The 19,103-nt window shown below is 47.9% G+C and overlaps 1 protein-coding gene and 1 long non-coding RNA gene across 3 annotated transcripts in view; one reads left to right on the top strand and one right to left on the bottom strand.

The window, feature by feature from the left end:
* LOC105284744 (zinc finger protein castor homolog 1) overlaps positions 1-5,664 on the bottom strand; it is a 79,305-nt gene extending 73,641 nt beyond the window's left edge. Inside the window, exon 1 of one of the 2 annotated variants that reach the window (XM_011348495.3) lies at positions 4,479-5,664. The gene's annotated coding sequence lies outside the window, so the exon portion shown is untranslated. The remainder of the gene's footprint in view (positions 1-4,478) is intronic. The other variant, XM_011348486.3, reaches the window with a different exon arrangement.
* Positions 5,665-6,118: 454 nt separating this feature from the next.
* LOC105284736 lies at positions 6,119-7,702 on the top strand. The gene is made up of 2 exons (XR_894909.2): positions 6,119-6,278; positions 6,515-7,702. It is a non-coding gene; the product is annotated as an uncharacterized LOC105284736 (long non-coding RNA).
* Positions 7,703-19,103: the final 11,401 nt, after the last annotated feature.

Raw genomic sequence — 19,103 nt, 5'->3', positions numbered from 1 at the left:
GGACGAGGCAGAGAAAGGGCCGAAACGAAGGTGAAGAAACGCGCATTGGGGCTGTCGGGTGAGGCCGCGACGGAGCAGGGAAGGACTGGGGGGCGGGGGAGGATGTGGGGGATGAGATGGGGATGATGGTGGGGTGCGGGAAGGGGGCAGACGAAAGAAAATCATGCGTAGTTCGTCATAAGAGGAATTCCTTTGGCGATACTGGAACCTCTCCCTCCTGCTCCCTCGTTCGCGTCCTCTTCTTCTTTTCCGCTCGCTCCGTCCCTCCGTGCCGTCCCCTCTGGCCCAGAGACCCCGTGCTTTTTTACTGGTTTATGGGATTTTTTTCACGCGGACCGCCGAGTCGTACATCAGAGAGGGCTGACTTGTGAGTCTCCTCTTTTCTTTCTCTCTCTCTTTTTCTTTCACCGACAGTCTCCCGCGCGCGTTCCTCCGAGAAAGCGGGAGGAGAGAAAGAAAGAGCAAGGGAAAAGAGGGAGAAACAATAAAAAAGAGCAAATGCCAGCCGCCATAAAAACAACTGAAAGTATTAAAAACTTTAGGCCTTTTACTGCCGAGTGCGCTGCCTCGCCGAGAAAGAAAAAGAGAAAGAGACAGAAGGAGCATGGTCAGATATATGCGCGAGGAGTCAACGACGACGACCGCGGGATGCGCCTCGCGCGGCGATGATATTCGCGCAATTAAAATGGTTAAACGTCCAAAGTTTAACATTAATGCGCGCGTGCACGAGCGGCGTTCAATTAAATCCGCGTTACTTTTCACATTTCGCTCTGGCTGGCGGCGCAGGGGCACGTCGCGCGTACGTATGCATCCCTTTGCCACATGTATTTCGAGGGTACCGCGGATATTTATATCTAAACGGGAAAAGTACTTTGAGGTACGCGCCGTACGATGATATCATCGTAATTAATATCGCGCAAACCATATTTGCATCGCAGATGACAAAGCCACGTGCGGGTAAAATTGAATACATTACTCGCGCGAGTGTGAGCGTTATTAAAAGCACAGATTATATCGTGTCTCCGTGTTTTCATCGACGTATCACGCGTCACACACGTCTTCGCGTCGTCGCTGTCCGTGCGCCGGCGTATGGTCTTAATTAGCATCGCATATATTTATATCGGATAAAACGAGAGATAAAAATCCGCGGGCGTTAAATTAAACCCCCGAGAATTCGACGTTATTCGGCGACGAATGTACACTTAGCACGTAATTAACGGAATTAGCATTACAATTATTCCACGAGCGATGAATTGAACGGTGAAAGCAGTAACGAGACAAATACGGAAAGGAGTCAAGTTTTACACGAAGGCACTGTAAACAAAAGCAGATGAGGATCTCGCGCGGCGCGCCGAACCGTGAAAGAAAAAGAAGTCAGGCCGAGGCAGAAGGGGGACGGCCGGCCCTCTCGTAAAATTATCGTACTTTAATAAAACGTGTCGTGCAAAACGCGAGGATAACGAGAAAATATAGGGTTCGAAAGACTCGTGAAATTTATAGAGCGATCGCCGCGCCGGAGAACTCGCTTTTTGGAGTCGCGGTCGTTCGGTCGGCTCTCTCTCTCTCTTTCTCTCTCTCTCGAGCTCCGACTCGTTCCCGGTCCGTGCAGCCACAATAAGTTCGCGAATAAATCAGCCGGATGTTCGCCATCCGAGCAGACGCGGTTAGCAGCTTAGCGGGTAAAATTTCGGCGTGCCGCGATGCCGCCCTAAGCGAATCCATGGGAAAAGCTGCGCGCCGCGAAGTCGAACTTCGAACACGGCAACAGGTGTCCCATGGAATATGCGTTGCGGTCCAAGCTAAAAGCAACAGTCAGTCAGGGAATGCTTTTCAGAAAAGCTATTCGGGAACCACGTAACTCTCTCTCGATGGACAAGTACTTCAGAATCGTTTGAAATAATTTTATTTTCCGCGGTGTAGATAAATATAAAATGTGTTTATATTTTTGAATATATTTGCAAGTTTAACTTTTTACATGATATTTATAAAGGATTGATTGATCGATCTGGAGGAATGCATAGATAATAAACGCCCAATAAAAATACATAATAAGTACTACCAGCTTTGACCACACATCGATAGCTATATGTGCGGTGCAGTGCGTTTAACTTTATATAAGCAAACTTTATATTCCACCGCAGTTTCTTGCGATGGAAAATAAACAATAAAAATATTTTCTTGAATCTGCTTGTGATTTCTCATTCTCCCACACGGCAACTGCAAACTCAGTCGCTTTCTCACGTAAGCTGCGCTATTCGCAGGCAGCTTCAGCGGAGGTTTTTTCGACTCAAAGCGCAATCTCTTAATCCAAACAGCGGCTAATTTAGCAAATCCGGGACGAGATAGCGCGACAAGGAAATTAGCGAGCGAGCGAGAGAGAAGGAAAAGGAGAAGGACGCAGAGCCGAGCTCCAGTTTGGTAGCAAGCGCTGTAAATTCTCGATTCTTTAATCTCGGTAAACCTCCACCATCTCCATCGCCCCCGCGAGACCCGCTCGCGGCCTAGAGAAAGATCGCGGTGCCCTCTCGGGGAGCGCCTTGCGCACACACGCGTGCACACACACGTACACGTAACGCAACGGCGCGTCGAGGGAGCCTCCGAGCAGTAAATCTCGCGGACAAACAATCATAATTTTCGAAGAGCTAACAAAAAGCAAGAGACTCTTTAAAGGGAGCCGATGCCAGGCAACATGAAATGCGGCCGCCTCCGCTCCTCCAATTGTTTCGTGGTTTTCTTCCCTCTCTTCCCGGGCACTCTCCCCGCGTTCGCGTTCCTCCGTACCGGAGCTCCGACCCTTTCCGTCCCTTCCATCCTGTCCTCCGTCTCGCGCGTGTCTTTTCCTCCTTTTGCCGATATATCCTGCAACGTATATCAACGTACACGACACCCCGGCAGTTCCCCGCACTCTCCTCGCTCCTCTACTCATTGCACCTTCCTCCGATTCCTATTCCGCCTCTTTCCTGATTTCTTCATTTCTTCCTTGCGTCCTCCCTCGTTCGCCGCTTCCTCTCGATTGTCTCTTTGTCCCGTTTTTGTCCGCGCCGATTATCCACAGGCGTTCCGCGTGACTCCCTCGCCGTTTCCTCTGATCGTTCACTCGCTTTAGTCTCTTGTTTTACGAATAACGTGCTGATCTTTTTAAATACTCTCGCATCTTTTATGTGATTCTTTAAAAGTGTACTTTTATTTCGAAATCTCGCTACTTTAAATTCTCGAAATTTTTCTCGTCCTGTAATTTACATGAGATGATCGAAATAATTATTAGAGCAAATATTGCTTTGCCGTAAAGAACTGTGATAATATTGGAAGACGCGGAAGACGCGTGTTTGATTAGCACTCGTGTACTGCAAGATAATAATGTTAATCCTGATAAATTAGTCGTAAATATGACGAAAGCACACAAAGTTTGCGGATCGAATGAATACATCCGAGTTTTTAGTGCGATAACAAAACCGGGTATCCGCGAAACGTTTATCGGAGAGCGTAACGCCGTAATGAGAACGAGATGCTGGACGCGATGTGGGCGTAGAGAAACGGCGGTGACTTCCGTGAGAAAAAAATAAAAACTCACGAGAGGAAGTGACATAATCTGGTCAGGAAACTCTCCTGTCGAGAGATCGAGGTCAAATTCCACAGGCAGGAAGGTCGACGGTCGCCGGACGATAATTTTTTAGCCGACTGTTGATCGGTCGCGAATGCTTTCACGTTGACACTTACGTGTGAAGCGCGGCATCGGCGACTTCATTTTTTGGAGGAGACAGAAAAGCGCCGAAATCCCTCTCGGGACCACAACGCGAGGTTGTAAAGCGCAGTTGGAGCGAGACGGCACCGGTACTTGGACGGCTCGTCGCGCGGTATTCTGCCAAATCGATCTGCGGTCCAACGTAAAACTCGGGAGGGCTCGAGAATGCTGGCGCGCGAGTTTCCCGAGCGGATTTTTGCGCGGCGAACCTCGCGGAATCGTCAGGAACGATTCCACGAGCTAATTTCGTTCCCGAGAGGCGCGCCGAAACGCACCGCGGAAATCTCGAGGAGCTCGCTCGCGACGAGCTGCCAACTTCTTTACAACTCCTCGTGCAATAACCTATCGCCGGCATGACATAATTTCAACACACTCTTGTTAACATTGTTTAGCAAGATGGCTTTATATACGCCTCTTTGGCTATGAAGTATACAACTTCGTCGAGAGTTTTTCATGAAAATGGAAGTGCTGTCCATTCGGCATTCTCGCGCACCGTCTCGTTCCAATTGCGAAATTGCGAGGCAGAATGATATTATTATTACGTTATTACTAACGTGTGCGATATCGATTCTTTGTCAAAAAGCTTATCATAGAAATATATGATTTTACCCCTTTGCGTCAACATTAAAGCCCGAATTTCCCACCCGAATTTTCTCGTCGAGTCGATACCGTATCAGTTTGCGATAATGGACAAAACATTGATAGTTCGCTCGTAAGAACCGGAAGTGGACTTTACCTCTTGCTCTCTAGTTAGTATCTCCGTTTCTTCTACGCATCACTCCCGTCGATATCACCACAGTTCGGACATGCGTGTCGCCAATAAAAGCCTCGTGAACAGTTATCGATTATCCACACTAATCACCCCCGGCTACTTCAGCCCTAGTCCGTTCACTTGAGAAACGTGACAATTCAAAATCGCTCGCGCACCAAACTCGCAAGATATCCCCGCGATCGCGGTCACTCACACCGAACGATCCAGATACGAGTCTTTGGGTTCGTCGTCGATCACTAGAAAAGCGATCAACCCTCGTTGCAGAGCTCCGCGAGACTTCCCTCAGGGCCACGAAGCACGCACCAGCTCCTCCCTCTTCGAAATTCCCCACTGAGATTCCTCACTTCCACCCTCATCAAACACCCTGAACGTGATTCGTGCCACTCTGAACACCGTCACTCGAGATCCTCCGGTAGGCATTCAACTGATCGTTCAGCATGCCCGCTCGAGTTCTAATCATCCCCTTAGTCCAAATGATCGCTGATTTAAACCAACCACCACTGATCTTCCGAGCAATTAAATCTCATCGCGCATCACCCCCGATCCGATACTCCCAAGACAAGAATTTTTCACAAACGCGAATCAGAGTGTCCACTTTGTCGTGAAGAGAGTATCATCCCTTCCTAGAAGGGACACAAGGATGACAGGTTTGGTAACAGCACTGAGAACACTCAATTGAGCTCTCCGATCGGATACGCACTAGAATCGCGAGAGGGGGATGGCGTTTTCGGTATTGTCCGCGTTATCGTCCCGACTTGTAATATCCTCGCTGTCCCGGAGGGCGATCGCGTAGGACACGCGCGGGTTCTCCACCCGCGAAACACGGTACCCGTATGTCTTCGATTCCCGTAGCTGTCTAAGCACCCGCGATGAGGAGGGAGGCGCACGCTCGCACGCGCGCGCGCGCGCGCTCATGCGACCCACTCGAGAGGGGGAAGAAGTGGGGGTGGTCTGCCGAACTCCGCGTCCGAAGAGGGCGGTTCGCTTCGCGTCTTCCTCAGGCCGGCGCGAAATTCGTTCGCCGCGTGTCGCCGCCGCCACCCTCTCGGCGGCAGACGAGGGACGCCACCCCCGCGATGTCAATAACGTTCCAGCCGCCGCCGTCAGAATCTCGTCGGGGTGGTCCTCCGGTGGTCTGGGTTCTCCAGCGAGCCCAGAATGTCAGAAAGGAGAGTGCGCGTGGCTCGACTGGCGCAAGATGACTGAACCCCTCCAAAGGGTAAGAGACAGAAACGTCGGAGAGGGGAGACAGGGGGAGGAAGAGGGGGAAACACGCTGCTCTCCCCCTGGCCCCTCTTTCACTGCAGGAGAAAGACTTCAGGGGCCCCCACCAGCCTGCCATTCGGAGGACGCCCCACCCCGTCGGACGAAGTGACGTGTCGCATTCTCCCCGCCTTCGCCCGGTGTTCCACCGCCTCCCACCCCCGACGGTGCGCGTTCCTGCCCCTTCCCCGTCGGCTCCCGGCGTCGACCCGACACCGCCACACGGCTACGACGACGACGACGGCTACGACGACAACGACGACGTCGGAGGCAAGGAGACGGCGTTCTGCCACCGCCGAGTGACTCCTTCCTCTTCTTCCGTACCTCGGCCGCCGTCGAGTACATTCGTCCACTAGCTGGCGAACCGCGCACACCGTTCCGCATGCTACCGACGCCCCTGCACGCGCGCGCGCATTGATAGGTGGACTCGTGGGGGTGGCTTCGCGGAGAACGTTAACCCTCTTTTACTACCGAGGGAGGTAATGAAATTACCCCCGAGCAGTAAGTAGAGTCTTCATTGTCATGGATGTAACACGCGACATGACAATGCAGATTACTTGAACGTAATTCCCAAAGATCTTTTAATTTTTGGTAATGAAAGGGCTGGAGTTTCTTAGTTTTCTTTTCATATTCGTATATTTCTAAGGTAAATTTGCTTTGATATGATTTTTGTTGCGTGATAGGCGAATTGCTCTTTATTAATAACAGAATTTTTCTGTGTTTGGCCATGTTTTTAGAGAGGTAACGCTGAATGATCTCGTCGAGGAACTTGAAGGCACGAAGGCGAAACGCCAATTCAACACGCCATTATGATTCGCGAACAGCAAAGGACGACTGGGATTTCGGAGCGCATTAATTTTCCACCCCTGCGCAGGATCGCTACTTTACCCTACATAGAACGGTTCTGCCGACCAATGACGTCACTCGAGTGCCCTCGAAGGACACTCCCACTTTCTACCCCCGTAAAAGTCCTTGTGATGCTGTCGATGCTTATCGCCGATGCGTTACGCAGGGGTGACGATTATTCGGGGTTTCTATGGACGTCGCTAATTGAGAGAAAACGAGGGATGCTGTACAACGGACGTTCTAGAAATTGGACGCAGTCAAAGGCTATGGGGAGAACAACACAGATTTTCCAAAATCAAACGAAATCAGAATTCTCGGAATTGTCGAAATAGATTTCTCTTTTATGTAATGTTTCGCAGCGGAAATGATCGTAATCACATTACATAACAAATAACAAATTTTAATAGAGTATTACGTTGATGGTCCGTCAAGCGAATAGAAAGTTGCGTTTTCAGTTAACTTTTCTATAAAGAAAAGCGAAAAAGCGCGCGCGCGTATTAGAAAAAAAGCTGCATTCAAGTTTTCCTTCCTCATACTAGTGTTATTATTATTCCCGTTACGTTTCTGATACATCGCGACATTAATATCCCTTCCAATTTTTAGATTGACGTTTCCGAGCTATTTACATCGTGCGGGTAGCTTGTAACGGGGATTAAGGATGATTAAAGCTGAAAAGAGTCATGAACGAAAATGGGCCTGATTCACGTGATTATACCAGTCCGCCGTGTGAACGTTCTTCGTGCCTTTTGATTTCTTAACGCGCTCATTTATCACAATTATCGTTCCGTTGCTATTTATATTCCTACATATTTCTCCGCAGTGTGCCAGTTGCATGTTACCAGTGTTACGCGCCCCATAGATTTATGGAAATTCCTTTATTAATAGAAAACTGCGTTACATTGCTTCTTCATTTATTAAACGAATTATTATTCCATTTTACAACTTATCTAATAACAGTTATTATGCAAATTATTCTCATTACATTGCGAGAGTAATAAATTTCGATCATTAAAGTGTTGCAATTTGTTATTATTACAATTCTTTATTAAAATTATCAATTAAATTTCATGATGAAATTATGAATAGTTTTCATATTTCTTTTATCCAATAGAACAAATTGAAATTTCAAAGAGTGGTAAACCCTTTACTACTTTCCTCGTGTTATGAAACGACCCTATTTGGGCCGCGCGACAACCAGTTGATGATCAGGTACTCCATTTTCGGAAAAGTAGAATGTGGGAAAAAAGTCGTAGCGTCCCGTTAGGTTCCGAAAGGGTTGAAGCGGAACCCTCCGAAAATGGGTCAGACTTCTGAGTTCTTTCGCTTTCTTCCTCTTTCTCTCTCTTTTTCTCCCTCTCATTCTCCCTCGGCGTTTTCCTAAAGGGCCGTTTAATCCACCAATAAAGTATCGTGTTTCCAGGTATCGAAAATACTACGGGACCGCGTGATTTTGCGTAATGTGCCAATGATTTAACCCGCCAGAACCGTCGTACGGCTGCCAAAGGGGTTTCAATCTCGCCCGAGAAGAAGGGGTTTTACCGTTTCGGGGATCGTGTGAGAAAACTATTAGCTTAAAGAAACCTTCGAATAACGGAAGTACGCCGGCCGCCCGGGGATGAATGGGAAAAGCTATTTTTGATTCCAGGTATGCCCAGCATCCAGGTCCATTTGCCTTACATTATCACTTCGACCGCTAAGAACATATGGAGGGACGTATAAAACATCTATAAAATAATTTAAAAGTTTTACTTAAATTTTAATGGCAGTAACCGTTCTCAAATGGCAGTTGAGTAATTTAATGATTTTATCGCCGCAATAATCTTTCGTATCTAGAGTATTCATCATTGGTGAGAAAAGGATTTACGGAAATCTGAAGAATCCGGCGGACAAACGAAAGTTGAATGCTCTCTGCAGAGCACTCCCTGCAGTTTAAAAATAAACGTTCGGTCTCAGCCCTTCCAGTGAAAATATGAATTTTTTATCTCTTCCTCGCGGGCCATATGGTTGATGCGCGTCTTTCGAGGGTGGGAAGACAAAAAAGAGACAGAGGTAACAGGGAGAGGAGAGAGAGTGCGGTCGAAAAAACCGGAGAAACTCCATAAGACGAATATTTTTAGAGTCGAATTTCCAAGGTAGTTTCCGTGGTTCCGTGTGCGAGGGACATGAGAGAAAAGGGTTTGTGCCGTTTCTCTTTTTTACCGTACGCCACCCTGTCGTTTCCGCGTCTAAATTCTTCTCACCGTTTCCCCTTTACTCGCCCGCCTCCCTCCACCCCCTTCTTATTTACGGGATTTCTAGATGAACCAGATGTCATCCTGACAAATCTTTCCTAGTGCTCTGCTTTCCATCATGAATGTTTTTATATCACCTATAAAAACGTATCGAAATGAATGTCTACCGCCTTGGATAAAATCTGCTCAACGATATGCAACATACATATACAGAAATATGTAACGTGATAATCACGCACAATAGAACTAAAATATAACAAAATATCGTTTCTTTATTCATAAATGTAAACAAAATGTGCATGGAAGTGCACGATTCGCTTTTCTGAACGCCGCGGAGGTCTCTCTCGCGCAAATCAGGATCATTTTCAGGACGAAAATCGAAAAACGCACCTTACGGTGGACGCGGATGCGGGCGTTTTGCAGCGTATGCGCGTGTCGCCGGCGTATCTACGAGCGTTATACGCGCGAGTAACGCATGGGGCGAGAGCGTTCGTACTCGTCCGACATGGAATGTGGTCCGGTTCCCGAGCGTGCACGCGCGAGCGCGAGTACCGGCGAGCGCTGTGCTATAGTTCCCGTTTTTTATCGCTTCGTAATGCATTAGCCATAATAGCCGCACGCACTTAATGGACTGTAGCCTCGTTACGGCACGCCACGTCGTGGGTGGATACGCCGGTTGTCTGCTCTCGTCTAAACCCCGACCGCGTCGTCTCGCTCGCGTTCTCAGCCTCGATGCATCGATTGCATTCTGGATTTCGAATCTGCGGAAACGCCGTACTCGAGTGTCACTCTCGCGAAAATTTCTCTCCATATTCATGTTTCTTGAGACCCGTAAATATACGCGATTGCAAGAATATTATACATAATATTGGGTTATTAACTAAATAAATCGGATCGCGACCTGGATGACAATATAGCTCAATGTAGTGGTGGTTTGAAGAATTTTGTTGTTTATTTTCCAAAGATTACTTATCCTGCTATAAAATTAATATACGACAAGCTTCGTTGTGCTGTCATAAATATATGTTTAGTTTAGTTTAATTCATGGCTATCTAGACTGGCGATCCGGATTAGTTAATTAATGATAATTTCTTCTTCATTGGATTGAACGCAAGCAGAATCAGACTTCGACTTGGAAAATTGTGAGATTGATTTCATCTCGGGTTCACGTCATTCTCAGCATTGCATGCGTATGTTCCTCGCATTTGGTGCATCGCGACCTTATATCCCGGAGTGCATGCAATTTTGTTCGCTCTCATGGTGAGACCATTACTCGCGCATTACTTCTCATCGCTCGTCAAAGCAATCACGCTCGCTGTTCTGCTTAAACAAATGGAGAAATGGATCGCGTCGGCGATCACGATCGCATCGATCAATGATCCCGCCCGCGAAAATCGCATCCCGCGGTAGCGCATTATCTGCCGTGCATTATCGAGCGAACGAAGGCGCGTGGAAAGCCGAGTGGCTTTCTCCGTAACGTCGAACCGCAACCTTGCAGTCAGATCGCAGCATTGCAACGCGGAAGGACACTTTCTTTCTCGGACTCCCCGGGCGTCAGTGGTTGCATTAAAAACTCATATACAGGGTGGCCCATTTTCATTTATACAGTCGATTTTTTAAAAAACTAAAAGAGATACGAAAAAATGTTTCAGACAGACATGTCACGATTTCGAGGGGGACATAAGATGATACCATTGGTTTGACCTTGAATAGTCGTTTGAAGGTCACGCGAAGATCACCTTCACTTTCTTAAATTGAAACCCCAACTTTTTATTGCAGATTCTTATTCTCCATCGAAAAGTAAGTAACTTTTGTCTGAAACATTTTTCCGAAAAATGTCATCTTATGTCCTTAAAATGTCCTCAAAACTCATCTTGAAGATCATTTTAAGGACATAAAATGACATTTTTCGGAAAAATGTTTCAGACAAAAGTTACTTACTTTTCGATGGAGAATAAGAATCTGCAATAAAAAGTTGGGGTTTCAATTTAAGAAATTGAAGGTGATCTTCGCGTGACCTTCAAACGACTATTCAAGGTCAAACCAATGGTATCATCTTATGTCCCCCTCGAAATCGTGACATGTCTGTCTGAAACATTTTTTCGTATCTCTTTTAGTTTTTTAAAAAATCGACTGTATAAATGAAAATGGGCCACCCTGTATAATATATAATATATAATATATAATAGCAGACAGGAAAAGCGATTCGAAATACCGCATTCTTCCAGCGCTCCGTGAACACCCGCGGCACGCTGCGGCATGCCGATTAAAGCTCGGTGTGTCAAGCGCACTTTCGAAATGTCACGGCCGCCGACGTTTCAGTCTCTCCTTCGGCGTGATCTGGCGATCTGAGATCCGCGGAAAGTAGGCCTCCCTGTGCGAGGTCTGCGTGATCTCAGACCGTCACGAGACAGGAGAAGAGACGGAGCGCCGCCCACCCCTTTCTGCCAGAGAGACGGTCGTCGATCGTCACCTGGGAGCAGAAAACAATTTCGCAAAACCGGGTAACAAATCCAGTCCGCGCACACATCCAGACGCGCGTTAATAACCGCACCGGGCTCACGCACGCACGCACGCACACGCGCTCGCGCGGCTTTTAATCTCACGTGCGTGTCCCCGGATCGAGGAGCACACCACCGGTGGGATTACTCACACGCCCTCGTAACGGCACACGCACGCGCTTCGCGCGCACGCCTGAAATATTCAAAGGTCCCTCTCGCCGTAGCCGCACCGCCGTTTTCACCGGTCGTGCGTGTGCGTCTCTCGGCCCCGAGACTGGTTTTCGATATGACTCACGCGTGTAACGCCGTTCGATACGTGTATTAGTGTGCTCGTATATCAAAACCAGTAGGCACCCCCGACGTCGCGGGATCCGTGCGCGCGAGCGCAGGAGCGAGTGAGCGCGGCTTCGCGCTCTCGCTGTCTCAGGAATCGCTTCTCCTTCTCTCTCTCGTTTTCTTCCTCTCCCGTAAACGTGTGCGTACGAACAAGTCGTCGGCAACTCCTACAACGGCGTGTTCCCTCATTTTTGCAGACTACCTTAAGTCTAAGTCGTTCTATTTAAGCGAGCGCATGGAATTAAGTAACGACTCGCTGTCTTTCAACGCTGTATCCGCCTCGTCTCGCCCCTCCGCCTCCTCGCCGACACTCTCGCGATGTGCTAACGTTTTGTTCGCCAGCCGCTATACACGCGTGCCCGTGTCACTTCCGATCTCTCTTTTCCGGTGCGCGGGCTGCACGATCGACGACACGAATCAAGCGAGAAATTTCGAGAGACACCGTTCTATTTGTTATTACGAGTACGCATCGCGGAACAGATCTCGTTTTGCCGAGCGGCATTCATCTCCAGCGCGGAAACAAGACGTCTCCGTGAAGCGCAGCTTCACAAGTGTGTACGTCTATTTCGGATCTAACGAAAATAAGACCACACACTGCCGAAACAACAAATCATGCGCGGCGCAGGGTTAAAATCCCATTAGAACCATCGTACTCGGTGATAATACTGCCGTTTATTGAATCAATGAGATTCATTATGGCCAGCTCGAGCGCGTCACCGCGATAAAACAAAGTCGTCGCGATTCCTGAACACCGTTGTGCCGGGATTTCTTTCGGATGCGCGAAACGCTGGAAAATTAAACTAATAATTGGGTTGTTCCTTCGACGTTTCCCGCATTAATAATCGCTCGCAGAATCGCCTTAATGACGATCGTTACGGATAATGACCGTAAAAAACCGTGGCAGATCCAAATTCGCGATCTGAAAACGACTTCTAACGGTCGCCGTGGCTGCGGGCGAATTCTCGATGCTCGTACCGGTTCCTCTAACTCACTTTTTTCTCGCCTTCCGCCGGAATAACCAACGCCGTGACTCTGCTTTATCGCGAATGCGAGAGATTCCAATTAACTAACGCTAGCTCGATCAGTGTCCGCCTGCCGATTTCGACCAGGAAGTCCACCGAGGATGAAATAATTGCTCCGCAAGCTGACCAAATCAGGCAAGCCTGGACAGAAATGGCCGCGATGGATAATTAAAGCCGGTTCACGAACCGTTAACGTGATAGAACAATAATTGATCGGACGAAATCTGCGGGTCTAATCGTTTCGTCCCGATCACCGGCGGACTTGTAGATTCCACGGCGGAAATCTAAATTCAAGTCGAAACCGCGCCGTGTTACGAAGCGTCTCCCGAGTTGCGTTTCCTCACACGTTGCTTCGACATTCGCCGCTTTATCTAGATGTACATTTTTTCATGCGTCTGCTCGTCGAATACTGCGATCGCGGTAGGTTCCGATGATGATTAGACCATGCAACTAGGGGCCGTACATACGCGCATCCTCTCTTATCCGTCATCGCGGACGCGAGTGCCTCGCGCGCGAGATACGCGACAAGTCGCGACATGAAGAAATAAGTGGAGGTCCGCGGGAATGCGAGTGTTATGTGTCCCGTGGAAACGGGATATCCCTCGACCTGACTCTCTCGGTGAACAATCGATACCGGAGCCAGAGCTGATACTCGAGCATGCACGTAAAACGCACACGCACGGTTACACGTACTCGGCGTGTATCGAGGTATGTGCGATCTCGTCGTAACGGGCGTCAAATAGATTCCCACGGCTCTGCGAATCAAGGCCTTATCGGCGAAATTGCCTGGTCGCGTCCCGCGAGAAAGTGGAAACCCCTCGGAAGCGTGAGAAGTATCGCGGACGCCGACCGGCTGGCCCGTATCGTATCGCGCGACTCGATTTCGCGGTATGACGGCCGATAAACTTGACGTCGCGGGGAAACGAACGGTTATTTTACGGTTAACCGTAAAACCGCGCGTGTGCGCTTCATCTCTTGGACAAGTTATCATCGCGTTATTTCCGCTCGCGAGCTCGCGAGAGCGGACTTTGCGCTGCTCGCTAGTTGACCCCTGACTGGGATGACAAAAGGAATGTCGCGGATTCATCAAGACCGCGTAGGATCGAGGAAGAGAGAAATGTACTATACGTGCATCTTTAGAAATAAAATATTGTTTAATTGCATAAAACGTTTGAAATCCGCTACTCTGGTGACGATATGTGGTTCGACTACTACAAGCTTGCGAGCTCTCGAAAGCGGACTTTGCGCTCCTCTAGTTGACTAGTTGACTCTTGATGGTATGAAAGGAATGTCGCGAGTTCATCGAGATTGCAAAGAATTGAGAAAGGAAGAAGTATATACTACTTCCTTAAAAATAGAATATCGTTTAATTGTACAAAACGTTCGGCATCCACCATTCTAGTAGCAATATGTTGTGATTCAGTTACTACAAGTGAAAAGATTAAAATTATCTTATTAAAGGACTCGTTCACCTGAAGCCAACAGTACGAACGAGAGTCCCAGCATCATATAGGAGGAACGCTTCGTTTTCGAGCACCGAGAACGAAGAAACTTTAAGACCGACCGTAACGACGTTACCTCACGTATAAGACTATAAATTCGTCTCTGTAAATCACGTGGGAGGGTAACGACGATGTAAGAGGTTACCCCCCCTGTACTTTTTCCTCGCAACGAGCGTATGTAACTATCGGCGCGTCTCTTCGCGTCGTTATTGGCGACGAGCACGTTCTCCAATGAAACAAGGTTGCGGCTGGTAGTATTAAGCATCCGCACTTTTTACTCGATCATTAAACAAGATATATACCTCCTAGCTACGCATGATGTCATAAAATTTTCACGTTTAAAGATATCAGTATTGAATATGCGCAAAATTCTTCTTTGACAAATATTTTGCAAGTTATGTAAACTTTGATTTTACATACGAAAAATTAAAATATTTTGAAATGATTGATTTCTTAAATCTCTTTATCATGTGTTTTGTATTCCAAAGCCTCTCCCCGTGTGTCATGTGGCATTTTCGATACTTAAAATACCGAAGTATTGATATCTCATCCCTGTAGACGCGGCCACGTCAGCGCGCGCGCGAGTGCGAGCGGAGGGACAGCAAAGTGCGAGTGTTTCAAGGAACGCGTAATTTATATTCGAGGCCCGTCGGCGCTCGGCGGGGATTTTATGTGCCTTACGGGAAACGGACGTTACGAGGCAATTAATTTCAAAAATCCCGATTGTATCCCGCGCGCCGCCTCGTCGCTTTGTTGCGAAGCGTAATTTATCCGGCGAACCACCTCTATTTATGCGCCCGCTTCCAGAATTATTTCCTCGCTCGGGGTTACCGCCTCGAATTTCGCGCCCCCGCCGATCCGCGGATCACGTCGTCGTCGCCGAGCTTCGGCGGCGACATGCTTCGTACAACACAAACTGGTTCCCAGCTCAATTGTGTCTATCCGGTTGTCCCTATTAGGGCGGCATTATCGTGCACCACATTCGCGATCGCCGGAGCTTTCGCGAGAGGCATTGCTGATTACGATCGCGGCTCGATGTCGCAGGTGTCGACGCGTTATCGCGCGTTTACACGCGCACACAGCGACTGGCCGGACGATAAAACGCCGCAGGCGGGCGTCTGGAAATTGGCCAACCGCGGAATAAGACTATTCGACGGCCGCGGGTGATTTACATTTACGGTGGAGCTCCCTCGTTATCCGCTGGTCTGGTACTTGGTTACGGGAATCGTCGCCGTGTGTGTCGTTCGGAGGTGATCGAAGCGTGGCATGCACCCCGACGTACGCGAGGAAACGCTCAAACGACAATACGACAACACCACAAATCACACCGGGCGGACAATAAAATACCAGTAGCTCACACACCCACCAAGTGTCTTTGCAGCTACGTCATTCACACATGTGCCGCTCCTCCCTTCCTCCCCGATCCTCCCGCGTCCTCAGAATCTCCGCTCTTCTCGTCTCTCTCTCTCTCTTCATCCTTCACCAGAAATTCCTCCCCGTTTTTAAATTCCCGGAATCGGGTGGCAGTCCATTCACGATTCGCGGCGAGAGGAAAGAGGTAAAAGAGAGTAAGAGAGAGAGGAAGAACGAGGAAGAGCTACGGTGCCCGGCACGAGATGCGGGAAGAAGGGGGTCAACGTGGGTGCGTAGGGCATTTAATTGAGAAGTCCGACGAAACAATGGGCGACCGATGCGTGAGGGGGTGCGGGGAGAAGAAGAAGGACGACGCGCGTGACATACCGTGTGCGGCGTGGCACGAGAAAACGCGTCACGGTAACGAGTACATCCCCTGAAGACATCCAATTTCCGCTAGACGAGAAACCGAGTTTAGAGGCAATCGTAAAGGAGCGTACTCAATGATGACGCAAGAGATTTGCTGCAAAAGTTTCTGTAAAATTGAAATCTTTAACTATATCTCTAATTTTACGAGATTTTTATTTTAAATTGTATTGGTAAATCTACAGCGCAGAAATTTGCAACATTGCAAGCATTATTGCTGCAAGCTTCTACAAGTCTGCTTTGACGTCGAAATTGAGAGCTCGAGAAACGCCAATTGAGAAAAGCTTCTCCGTCGCGTCGTTTGTTCTCAGAAGAGAGCTCTGTCGAAACTATAATCTCGGGACACACTTGTATATTTCCGTTTCCATCGAATCCACTTGACGCGGCAGTCCTGAAAAACTTGAAAGACACTTCCCTCGCGCGAGCGCCCTCGTAAAAACAGATCCATTTAAAAGTCTCGCGCTCGCAAGAAAAGGGATGTTTGAGTATTCACCAGTCGAGAATAACGTCAACGAAGCCACTTATTAACGAATTTAACCTTCTGCATGAGTATACGTTGAACGCCGCGTCCGTGTTTCTTGTGGCGAGCATGGCGTCTCACCCACATACACATACGCGTGCACGGACGCATACGTGTACCGGTATTATGTCGCGCGTAAACGCGCGTGTTTATCGACGAGAAGACGCGCGCGTAGATGTGAACATGGCGATTGTATGTGGCGTGTACGCCAGTGAGACGTCAACGACCTTTTATTGGTCGGCACTGCCTCTATGCGCTCCTTATCATTTTAATCCCTCGTAATTTCCCTTACGTTTATGCGCCATTCGTTATGCATTGGTAGCCGGAGAGATGGGAGCAGAGCTCCCGAGGATGAGCCGAGCAGGCCGGGCTTTACATTCGCGATCCAGCTCTCTCGGCACGTCGAGTGTCTACTAAAAAAATTTATACTGCATGGCACACCGAAATTTCTCACCAGTTTATTTCTACGCTGCGACAGATACCTACTTCGCAAATTTGTCGATAGTTCAATCCCGAGACCTGAATTATTACGGACGCCGTCGCGGAAGAGGGAAACTATCGACAAATCATTTCGACGTGGGGAACGTTTTTTCGTACCGGTCTCTTTTTTTAATCGATCCATCGAATATACGCGAGTGGAAGAGATCCAATGACGATCCGGTGGAAATTGAGTAAGAAGGACCGACTTTTTTGCGGCGTCCATTATACGTTTTTTCTCCGTGAAAGGCGAGCCGATGAAAGGAAACCGAGGAAAAACGGGCGTACAATGACACCTGTTCCCGAAGGAGCAATTCCTTGGGGGTCCGCCTGTGAAATTGAGCGGTTAACGCTTGACCTATCGGCCTGTCTCTGGAACCGTTCCGATCTCGAGTCGGTGACCGAAACGTTGACCTAGACGGGACCCCCTCCTGCGGGAGCCCCTCGTGGATGCTACGATCTTCGGAAAATCGCCTGACAATGGGCAGAATTATCGACAATATTTTGACAGGTTCCTCCATCCTCCCGGACCATCGACCATCGAGGGTCCATTCCGGAAAAAATTCCGGCGGGACGAAAAGAATCCTTAAACCGGCCAATTAATAGCTGAGAGAAAAAAGCGAGATCAAAGGTCTCGCGCGTGTGAAAGTTTCATTTCACAGCGGACGGGCAGAGATAATAATGGGGAGGCGAACGGGGGAAATATCGCACTTTCGGAATTTATAAGGTGCCGATGGCGTGTGAAAATGGCGTTTTTTTCATTTCCGCGAGATCGGGAAACGCGTGCGGGACATTCTCCTTTTTTCGTCTTGCGATGCCTCTCGGCGTAGAGTGTATCTTTTTTAACGCGACTGCGCCTCGTTCGCGAGAATTCGCCTTTTTATACGACACGAATAAAGATACGCAGCAGAGCGCAGCAGGGAGGAGGAGGACGGGACATCGATCGACGACCGCGCTCGTCTCTTCTTCGAGTTCTCTGGTTACTCGGCTCCCAGAGTCTGCGGAGGCGCGCGAGCGTGCACGGGGAGACATATAGAAACACATACCCACCGTACAAAAATGCTGGCAGGAGAGAAAAAGAAAAAAGCATGCGATTTATCAGTATCGGTTGCAAGTCTTGTGATTTAGGGAAACTGCGTGCTCTTGAGAACATGGATTCAATTAATTTGAGACGCCGTTGACCTAATTGATCAGTAATTATGATTATGCTGCTGAATGAATGGCAGTAATTCAAGAAATTTAAAGTCTTTGCTTTGAGGTATTAAAACAGCAGCAATTTTTCACTCATTTGCATTTGAAAATACAAGTTTTTCTTGCATATTACATTTCGAGATATATATGTTTATATATAATAAAATAAATGATATATGATAAGTGGTAAGTATCGAGATAAATGATAAGTGTAGCTTTTAATATCTATTGACAATTTCTCAGATGATCGAATTGAATAAAATCTTCATCGTGTCGTGAGAGAATCGACGAACAAACAAACGCGACTTTTGTGCGCACGATGCCGGCCGAAAATCAACGAAAAATTCGTAAAGTTGGAGCGTCTGGTCGTAGCCCATAAAGTGTCGAACGTAAATCACTTGGTTTTATGGTGGTGCACGTTTGCCAACCTTTAGCTGATGAATTCCTTACTCGCTAGCTGGACTCGCGTCCGTGCACAAGGCAAAGCACGCGTAGAGCTAAATTCAGAAAGGGCCTTTATCATGTTCTTCGCGGAAAGCAATAGCAATTGCCTAAAGCATTTCATCCAGATTGAAATCGATGTTTCATGCTTTCGCCTTAATTGTACTATAGTTACTTCTTTATCCTGACAGCGCGTGTCAATTTTACAACTTTTTGCATTTCAAGTGAGTAGTTATAATAATTTAAGATTTGCAGCTTTTGCGGCATAAATAGCTGCAGTTGAATTCGGCTTCCGAATTGGAGCCATGTCTCTTGCCATTTTGCTTTTGTGAACATTTTAACATTTCACTTTATCAGAGAAAGAGAAGCAACTTAATTATTATAAACTTAATGAGTTAATTTATTCCCGTAGCGGAGTTATTTCTCAAAATAACTTTAAATATTCGTAATAATTGCTAATTGCTAATAACAAACTGACGA

The sequence above is a fragment of the Ooceraea biroi genome, chromosome 4 (assembly GCF_003672135.1).
Source record: "Ooceraea biroi isolate clonal line C1 chromosome 4, Obir_v5.4, whole genome shotgun sequence".
Taxonomy (NCBI): Eukaryota; Metazoa; Arthropoda; class Insecta; order Hymenoptera; family Formicidae; genus Ooceraea; species Ooceraea biroi.
This window is presented reverse-complemented; position numbering and strand designations above follow the sequence as displayed.